The sequence below is a fragment of the Leucoraja erinacea genome, chromosome 17 (assembly GCF_028641065.1).
Source record: "Leucoraja erinacea ecotype New England chromosome 17, Leri_hhj_1, whole genome shotgun sequence".
Lineage (NCBI taxonomy): Eukaryota > Metazoa > Chordata > Chondrichthyes > Rajiformes > Rajidae > Leucoraja > Leucoraja erinaceus.
In genome coordinates this window covers 16,199,826-16,210,689 of record NC_073393.1, presented here as the reverse complement: position 1 = coordinate 16,210,689, position 10,864 = coordinate 16,199,826, and positions in this window count along the sequence as shown.

Below are 10,864 nucleotides of genomic sequence, written 5' to 3'. Positions count from 1 at the left end.
CAATCTTCGATAACTGAAAATTTCATTCAGATCTCTTAATTTTTAAGAAGGTTATGGCCTTTTGACAGCACATGATCACAGCTTTTTGTTATGTCCATAGAAAATCAATAGGGAACAAGATGCTAATTTCCGAGTATGAAAATGGCCATAACTTTTTAAATACTTGAGATATGAAAGTGAATTAGGTGTCAAATTAAACTTCTTTTTATGCTTTATCTGATGGGATAAATTACAGACTTGATTTTTTAAATCTCAAAATTTTGTGACATTGCTAACTATAACCCAGTCAATTAAACATTGTCACTAATGCCAGCCTGTTGTAGAGTAATAAGTCTTTAACAAATAATCTCGGAGCTGCCTGCGAAAATTTACCGGGAAAAAGTGCTCTGACCGCGGGGCCTAGGTACTGGCGGTAAAGTGAAGCCGCGGTCTCAATTAATAAGCAGCTTATTCGCGAACGCGGAGCCGCGGATCATCTCCGCGGGGGGGGGAGGGGGCTGTACATAGTGCCGTCTGTAGCGGTCGTTTACAGACCCCGAGAACAGGAGAACAATGGAGGGATATCGATCGCTCTTTACCGCGAGTACCTATGTTTCGTTTATCTTACCATATTTGTGTGGATGTGTATGTATGTGAGTGTTGTTTGTCCCCGTTTGTTTCCGACCTGACTTGGGTGGGTTGAAGGTGGGTAAGGGTAAGGGCTTTGAGGGTCGCTTACATACTGTTGCACAATTATGCCTTGACTGTCACTGTCTGTTATCATTGTATGTATGCAAATTGCTGTGAAATTAAAATAAAAAGATTTAAATCGATTCCTGGGATGTCAGGACTTCCATATGAAGAAAGACTGGATAGGCTCGGCTTGTACTCGCTGGAATTTAGGAGATTGTGGGGGGATCGTATAGAAACTTACAAAATTCTCAAGGGGTTGGACAGGCTAGATGCAGGAAGATTGTTCCCGATGTTGGGGAAGTCCAGGACAAGGGGTCACAGCTTAAGGATAGAGGGAAAATCCTTTAGGATCGAGATGAGAATTTTTTTTTTTCACAAAGAGAGTGGTGAATCTCTTGAACTCTCTGCCACATAAGGTAGTTGAGGCCAGTTGGTTATATTTAAGAGGGAGTTAGATGTGGCCCTTGTGGCTAAAGGGATCAGGAGGTATGCAGAGAAGGCAGGTACGGGATACTGAGTTGGATGATCAGCCATGATCATATTGAATGGCGGCAGGCTCGAAGGGCCGAATGGCCTACTTCTGCACCTATTTTTCTATGTTTCTGCGATTTTAAGCGCGTTTGGGTCAACCGACAATCTATGAACACCAGCAGCAAACATGGTTTTCACGTTTAATTCACGCGTTCACCGGAGTTTGTAGCTAACCCTGACGGCTTGAAATAAACTTCAGGCGTTAGTGTAGATCAAGGATCTTGCCTTTTCGGTCATGCAATGATTAATGTTATCACTAAAATTACCAATTCATCAATCGCAAATTCCGGAGCACTGGTGTAGATAATACATTAAAACTGTCTGCAAGTTTCGAAGGAACATTTGTTATGGCAAAGTCCGCTAAAGATATTCCACTGAACATTATACATTTTCTGTGATATGCGATGCTGATACGTTGCGAATGCCCAAAGAATATTTCTAATTATGAGAAGAGCCAAAGAAAGTGAGAAAGTTTTCAAAATAGAAAATAGTGGAAACAAGACTCAGTGGGACCCGTTGGGTCCCGTGTTCACAAGGTACCGCAACAAAATATTCCACTCTCCACCAATTCCAATATTGGGGGCCAGTGGGGGGGGGGGGGGGGGGGGGGGGGGGGGGGGGGGGTTTCTTTCTGGAGCGCTAGTATGGGTGTTGAGGGCTGAACGGGCTGGTTTCCTGAGGGCTGGTATGGACATTGTGGGCCAAATGGATTCTTGGATTGGCAGCTCAGTCACTCAAGCCTGATGTGCTGACAGCTCACTCACAGCTGGTGGGCTGGCAGTTGACTCACGGCTACTCCTTGAAATTCAATTTCAAGCAGGGTGCAATGCCACCAAATTCAAATGCAGTTTCCTACCATTTCAAGCAGGGTGCAAGGCTACCAAATTCAAGTGCAGTTTCTTACCACTTCAAGCAGGGTGCAACGCCACCAAATTCAAGTGCAGTTTCATACCACTTCAAGCAGGGTGCAAGACTACCAAATTGAGCTGCAATTTCCTACCACTTCAAGCAGGGGGCAAGGCCATCGAATTCAAGTGCAGTTTCCTACCACTTCAAGCAGGGTGCAAGGCCACCGAATTCAAGTGCAGTTTCACACCACCTCAAGCAGGGTGCAAGGCCACCAAATTCCAGTGCAGTTTCACACCATTTCAAGCAGGGTGCAAGGCCACCAAATTCAAATGCAGTTTCATACCATTTCAAGCAGGGTGAAACCACCATAAACCACCATAAAACCATACATAAAAAACATCAAAACATCACAAAACACCACCACAAAACACCACTCACTGTTCAGTAGACATTCAGTGTGTTCAGTTGGTTCACAGCTCAGACCGAGTGCTGACCTCTCCCTCCCTATCTTGCAGAAACTGAGCCACACCCACACTTTCGGGGTTTTATAATCCCTCCCCCTCCCACCGGAAGGGGTGTGGTCTTCATGGCGTGATTGACAGGAGAGAGATCCTCAACATTTTTAAAACACTAATAACACTTTTATGTTTCATTGATGGGAAAAATCCTCTTGTCCTGCGCAGCGGAGGCAGACTCTGAGTAAGATGGCCAAAAATCACAGCCGTATGTGGCAGCGTTTTTTCTAAAATCAATATACAGAACAACAGGAAAGTGGTCAAGATCAGACTTTTATTAATATAGATATTCATTAACACGGGTGGTATCTGCAGTTAGAGAAACAGAGATGCAGCTCAAAGACCACTTTGCTAATTTGGTTCTGCTTGAAAGTGAGAGGATGCTGCTGATGTTTTGTTCTTCAGAACGTCTGGAGGGAATTTATGTAGAAGGACATGAATGATTACATGGGGGAGAGAAAAATCTTGAGGCGTGAGGTACAAAATACTGTAGATATTAGAAAGGTAGACAAAAGTGCTGGAGAAACTCAACGGGTGAGGCAGCATCTATGCAGCGAAGGAAATAGGCAACGTTTCGGGCCAAAACCCTTCTTCAGTTTCTCCAGCACCTTTGTCTACCTTCGATTTTCCAGCATTTGCAGTTCCTTCTTGAATGTAGATATTAGGAAGTCGGAAATACCATAATAACATCATAACTTAGTAACATAATGTTAAGTTAAATAACACCATAACATAGTAACATAGTGTTAAGGCAATAACCTCTTCCTCAAGATGAAGTTGCCAGTTATTAACATCACAAGGTGGTGTATACGTCCCAGTCAGCTTCATGGTGGCAAAGTGGAAATGCTTGAGAGTTTATCATCAACAATTTGCTTTAGACCATCCGAATTGAAGATGCGGTGAGGAGAGTAAACTAATGCCTCGACTTGATAAGAAGACTCAGAAGGTTCCCAGGGTGGCATGTCCCCAATGAATCGTAACTGGAGATGTTGGAATCTTGAGCAAAAAAACACAGATTGCTGAATTAACTCAGCAGGTCAGGCAACGTAACCAGAGAACATGCATAGGCAATGTTTCAGCCTACCTATGAATCCTTCTTCAGACTGATTGTAGTCAGCGGGTGAAAGCACTAGGAAAAGGGGGGGAGGGATATAAATAGAGAACATGTATGAATTGTGAGGCATGAGGAAGGTATGTAAGTGGAAACAAATGGGGAGAAGGGGATAGTGGGAGAAATGCATCCACAGGGAAGAGTGGCAGATAAAGAGGAGGGGAGGAGTTGTTGATTTGTTAAAAGGATAGAGTTTGCCTGGTTTTTACCTCTCACCCCCACCAGCTTCTACATCCACCATATCATTCTCCAACATTTCCACTACCATCAACATGATTCCACCACCAGTCACATCTTCCCTTCCCCATTCCTTTCCACTTTCTGCAGAAACTATTCCCTCTGCAACTCCTTTGTTTACTCATCCCTTCCCATCTAAAGCACACCCTTCCTAGGTACGTTTCCCCACAACCGCAGGAAATGTAACACCTGTTGTCCCTACACCTCCTCCATAACATCCATCCACAGACCCCAGTCGCCCTTCCATGTGAGACCAAAGATCACAATCACCTCCTCTAAACTCATCTACATCATTCTGGGCTCTCGATGTAGCTTTCCTTACATTGGCAACACGAAGTGTAGCCATAGCGGCCGACAGCCGTTTAATCAAACACTTGCTCTCATTCTAATAACCCCCTTTCCCATTCCCATACTGCTCGATTACCAACTAACCAGCTTCTATCTTTTTTTCTTCACCCTCTCTCTCTGTGCATACCCATTTCGCACACTACCCTGCTCCTCTTTCCCCTTTCCTCCACCCCCTTCCACCTACATCTCTTCTCCTTGATTCAAAATTCACACATTTTCTCTCCTTATCTCTCAGTCTTTTAGTGGCCTTTGCATCTCTGTCCAGCCATCTGCAAACCATCCCTCAGATGAATCCATCTATTACTTGCCCCACCCCCAACTCTCATCCAGCGTTCACTCACCTGCTATAATAAATCAGAAGAAGGGTTCAAATCTGAAATGTCACCTATCCATGTTCTCCGGAAATGCTTCCTGACCTTCTGAGTTACTCCAGCACTTTGTGTTATCCTGCTCAGGCCTCCGATGATTCTTAGCAATTTCTATAGAAATACTGCAGAAACCATGCTATCCGGATGCATCACAGCTTGGTTTGGCAACAGGTCAGCCCAAAAGTACAAAAAAATTGCATAGATTTGTGCAAGTAGCTTGTTTCATCACACAAGCAGTCCGTCACTCCCTCACGGACTCCACCCATACCATCGTGCCTCAGGAAAAAAGCCCAAGCACTTGGCATTAACAACATTATTGAGGACCATTTTAAAACTAGTTATTCCCTCTTCAACCTTCTATTAGGCAGAAGATAAAAAAAGCTTGAAAGTATGTGCAGCAGAATTGGGAACGTGTCTTCCTTGGTGCACTCAGACCACTGAACCATTCTCCCATAAGCCAAAGTGTTATCCCTATCTCCCAACCTACCTCATTGCGCCCTTTTTTGTTTTTCTGCACTTTCTCTGTAACTATAATGTTATAAAGCTGTAACACTAAATTCTGCATTCTGTGTTTGTTCTTTCCTACACAAAATATTGTAGTCTGGGTTGATTGCATATGCATAGTATGATTTAACTAGATAGAATGTAAGCAAGGTTCTTTTGCTGTATGTTGCTACACCTGATACCGAAAATCAAACCAATAAGAATATAATCCAAAACCACACCTAGAGAATATCAAGAAAAATCCGTCCTTTTGGAAAAGCACAACAATTACGAGAATAATAGAATTTCTAAAATTGAAAATTAAACAAAAATGGAAGTAATGTCAGAAGAGTAAGACTGATTGGGATTGAGTCAGCATAAAATCGTAAAACATAAGAATAGAATTAGGCCCTTCAGCCCATTGAGTCTACTGCTCCATTCATTCATGGCTGAATTGGGAACATTGGAGGCAGTTTTACACACTGACTAGAACATAATGCAAACTTTTATGTGCATACATCATAAGTGCACTTAATCATTTCAAATAGCTTGAACTTTACTGTACTAAATTCTATCAATTTTTGTGTCTTATATAATGAAAGAAACAGGTGCATTGTTCATTATCACACCCCACCTACATCAAAGGTACATAAACCTGTTGCCAGAGGCATATTTGAATACCATGGGCATTTTATATTGCTTTTTAAAAGTTTTTTTGTCTTTTAAATAATTTAAAAAAGAGTTCAACCAGCATAGCACATAATTATATTTATTATCATTGCAATGAGTCTTGCACTGCTGCAGTCATTTTGGTGAATGTGCTTCAGCAGAGCTGTTGAGTATGGAGTGTCAGGTTTAAATCCCAGTAATGATGAATGATGAATAATAAAGTAACAAATGGACACCCACACATACTGTGACTCCAGTATTTTGTGTCTATCTTTGCAATAAAGGACACCTCTGGTTTCCGTTGCATGTGAATTTTACACCTGATAAATCTATACATTGCCTCTTCTAACATCCTCAAGTTCCCTTCATTGTGTTGGCATCTTTTCCAATCATGCTTTCCCAGTAAATAAGCTTATGTTACAAGCTACTCATCTTTCTTCTAATTTTCTGAATTTCCTCTATCAGCACTGTGTGTTTACACTTATCAGATGATTAGTAATATGGCTCACCAGCACCTCCTTAAGGGCAATTAAGGAAAAGCAATAAATGCTCAGCTCGTCAGATGTGGATGGAGAATATTATGGTGACAGTAATGCTATTAAATGTAACGGTTAATTGCTTGGACTTTCATCTATGGAATACCCACATCTTGAAACAAGAATAAATAGTTTAGAAAAGGCTGTTTTAAAACCAATAAACCTAAATCTATACAATCATTAAACTATGATTAATGCATAAGCAAAGTAGCACATATTTCTTTAAAAAAATGTGTACCTTAGATGTCAATAGATATCCTATTGATGTTTTCAAAATAAGTTACCCACATCAAACTTACATCTCATCCTGTACCATGATTTTTTCTATCACCTTGCATATAAAATACATAGGACACCATAATTAATACACCTAAAGTTCTTAGTTCAAGTTTCTTCACACTCCTGTCATTTTTTTCTCTTTCTCTAAGCTTTCCATTTATAAAAGCTTTTTAAAAATGCAATACTTAAAGTTCAAGTTCACATTTATTTGTCACATGCACCAAATAAGTGATATGAGTTACCATGCAGCCATGCTATCAAAAAAGAGCACAATACACAATAGAGTTTAACATAAACATCCACCACAGTGGAATCAACATTCTTCACTGTGATGGAAGGCAATAACATTTAGTCAATCTTCCTCCTTTGTTCACCGTAGTCACCGCTACGGACGGCCCGATGTACAATTGAATGATTTCAATTCAGTTTCGAATGGCATTAATAAGTTTTTATAGTTTTTAGCGTTTACAGCAGAGAGATTGAGGTTAAGATTGAATAGAATACAATAGAATGCCATTTATTGTCATTTAAACAAACAAGGCTCAAACAAAATTGTGCTCCTGCAGTCATAACAGCAAAAAAACCCAAAACGCACAATTAACACAATTCCACACAAACATCCATCACAGTTGTATGTTGTATTTCAGTTGTAGGCAATGCATTTCGTTGTCTCTGTACTGTACACTGACAATGACAATTAAAATTGAATCTGAATCTGAATCACAGTGAATCTCCAAAAACCTCCTCACTGTGATGTAAGGCAAAAGTCTTATCTCTTCCCTGTTCTCTGTTCTTTATTCTTCTCCCATGGTCAAGCAATCAAACTGCTGCATCGAGCTGATCGAGGCTCTTGATGTTGGAGCCCCCAGCGGGCGATGGTAAGTCCCGCGGCTGTTTAATCTGCGCTGGGCGATGTGAGGCCCTGCTCCGGGACGGTTTAAAATCGATTTAAACCCCTCGATTCGGGCGGGAGAAGTTGCCGTTGCGGGAGCTCCGAAAAGCGGTCCCCCACTAGGGACCCGCGAGCTCCCGATGCTACCGTCCACAGGGCCTGCAGCCGAAGCCTCCGAAGTCGGGTCACAGACGTGCGACACCACAGTGCTACGTGCTCCGAAGTCAGCCAGCTCCGTGATGGCGAGTCCGCAGGCTCTGCAACTGGAGCCCCCAGGTCGATTCCGGTTGGAGGCCCGCCATCTCCACGATGTTAGGCCCCAACAAAAACGGAGACATGACAGGGAAAAGTTCACGTCCCCGTTCAGGGAAGAGATTCGAAAGATCCCCCCCCCCCACATATACACAATTAAAAATAAAATAAAAGTTGAGGAAGGACATTCTTGCTATTGAGGGGGTGCAGCGTAGGTTCACCAGGCTAATACCTGGGATGGCGTGACTGTCATATGTATTAATAATGGAGCGGCTGGGCTTGTATACACTGGAATTTAGAAGGATGAGAGCGGATCTTATTGAAACATATAAGATTATTAAGAGATTGGACATGCTAGAGGCAGGAAACATGTTCCCAATGTTGGGGGAGTCCAGAACCAGGGGCCACAGTTTAAGAATAGGCCATTTGGAATGGAGATGAGGAGACCATTTCTCACCCAGAGAGTAGTGAATCTATGGAATTCTCTGCCTCCGAAGGCAGTGGAGGTTGATTCTCTGGATGCTTTCAAGAGAGAGTTAGATAGGGCGCTTAAAGATTACAGTCAAGGGATATGTGGAGAAGGCAGGAATGGGGTACTGATTGTGGGTGATCAGCCATGATCACAGTGAATGGCAGTACCCTGGCTCGAAGGGCCGAAGGGCTGAATGGCCTACTCCTGCTCCTATTTTCTATTGTCTATTGGGATGAAGGAAACATTTTTTTTAATCCAGGTAATAGAATATTAGGAATGTCGGTGAAGAGTAAGGAGAAAAATGAAATAAATCATCTGTTAGATGCTGAGATCAGTGGCAGGTAAAAATCAAAGCAAGCAATATAGTATGGAAGGGAGAACAAGGAAAGAAAAAGAAATGTGAAGAATAAACTACTTACTGGAAAGGGTTATGAATTAGAAAGTAAATGGGTATAATCATGTCACCATAAAAACTTCACTGCAGGAGTTTCTTTGTGCTGTGTCCTGGGTACAACTATCTTCAGCTATTTCATTAATGACCTTCCTTCCATTAGAAGTGTAGGAGTGAGGATGTTTAACAATGGAAGACACAATTCATAGATTTTGTTAAATTCACAACTAATTTCCAGCCAGCTATCACATTTAATATTACTGCATACAACACACCAAGTGCAGCCTGACCAATGTTTGTACAGGAGCAAATTTGTTTTCCCAACTCTTATCGATGAAGGCAAACACACACAATCCCTTTTTCACCTACCCATCTGTGTTGCCATCTTCAGGGCACTACGAACTTGTATCCCAAGGTCCTTCTGTACACCAACAGTCCTGAAGTCTCAGCCATTTACTGTATATACAGTATACTGTTTGATTTTCATGTCCCAGAATGCATTATCTCCCACTTGCCTGGATTAGGTTCCACCTGCCACCACTCTACCCAACTCTCCAACTGATCGTTGTCACTCTGTATCATTTTACAATCTTCTTTGCTATCTACTCTTTCGTCAATGTCATGTGCAGTCCAATGTACATTTACTCATCAGTCCACTAACATTGCCCCCCAAGTGCCCTTCTCTACCAGCCTACTATGCAGAACTTTGTCAAATCTAAAATCCATTTCGGCCATGTTATGATGCAGTATCATGAGGAGAAGCCTCTTGGGAAGAACACCATGGGTTTGTTGAGAACATAAGATAAATGGAGATGATTTTTCTGAGTAATAAGCTCCATATATCAGTACTATGTTCATTATATTGTAACCTGTTATGAGAATTGTGAAACACAATTGATATTCAGGCTGATGTCTTTCTCTACGGCAACATCTTTATAATTAAAATTATCATTCCAGTGTAATTTTGATTTTGTTTAATTACACGTCTGAAGAAGGGTCTCAACCCGAAACGTCACCCATTCCTTCTCTCCAGAGATGCTGATTGTCCCATTGAGTTACTCCAGCATTTTATGTCTATCTTCGATTTAAAACAGCATCTGTAGTTCCTTCCAACACAAGCTGGTAATAATGTTCTATCATGGAGTGTTGTTAAGATCTCAGATGCACCAACTGATGGATTATCTGACAAAATCAGCTTAAAAGAGAGTTTACAAAAGGCCATTGGAAATTAATTTGCAGGGGATTAATTTGCCAAATTATTGGTAATAAAATGGGGCTTGAGCTAAAAATTTTATAGCATTTTCAAGCATCACATATGCACCCAAGATCAAGTGACCTCCATGTGGCACTATTTGATGGTTTCATTAAATCAAGGCAACTGCACGTATAGGTATTTCATTGACTCGATCAATTTTAAACACTGACTTTTATAAAAAGGATGCACTTTAACGAAAGTGGTGATCCATTGGAAAATTATACAACGATGAACCATGGTATCTTGAAGTATTCAAGCATATAAATACACTAGTCCATTACATTGGCAATGATAAACAGGAAGCCTGCCCATTAAATTTTGCACACTATCTTTCATTCCATTCTCACTACTGTACCAATTACAAACAATGAACTAAATGGAAATTAAGTGTAAAAGAAAGACACAAAATGACAGAATATCTAAATGAGGTCAGGTATATCCCTAAAGAATATGCATAGGTGATGTTTTGGGTTGGGACCCTTCTTCAGCCCTGCTATGTTACTCCAGCATTTTGTGTCTTCCTTTGGCATTAAATAGCATCTGCAGTTCCTTGTTTTTACAATATGAAATTAAGTGTGGCTGAAATCAGATTTTATTTATTATTTACATGAAAAAAACTGAGTTGGATAAATGGGTCAGCCCCATTCTCAACTGGGGCAGAGATATTTGCTTCCTTTTCATACTTAAACCAACGACGGAGCAACTTTGTTGACCTTCTGACACTGGTTGCAAAGCAGTTCTATTACACCAAAAATTAAGATGAAGATTTTGAAGTACTGTTTATTCATAGGCTTGTGTCATTTGACTTACAGGATCACAGATTTTGGAGATATAAGTTATGGAGATAATTTAATTATACCCAAGCATTCTCAATCAGTCTGCCTAAATGTCCATAAAACTCGTTGCCTCTTCAAGTTAAAAATCTTGAGGTAGGTTTCCTGCTTCTGTACTTGTGTAATAGAAATCTTAAAATATGACCAGATTTTCAGTTATAACAGGAAATA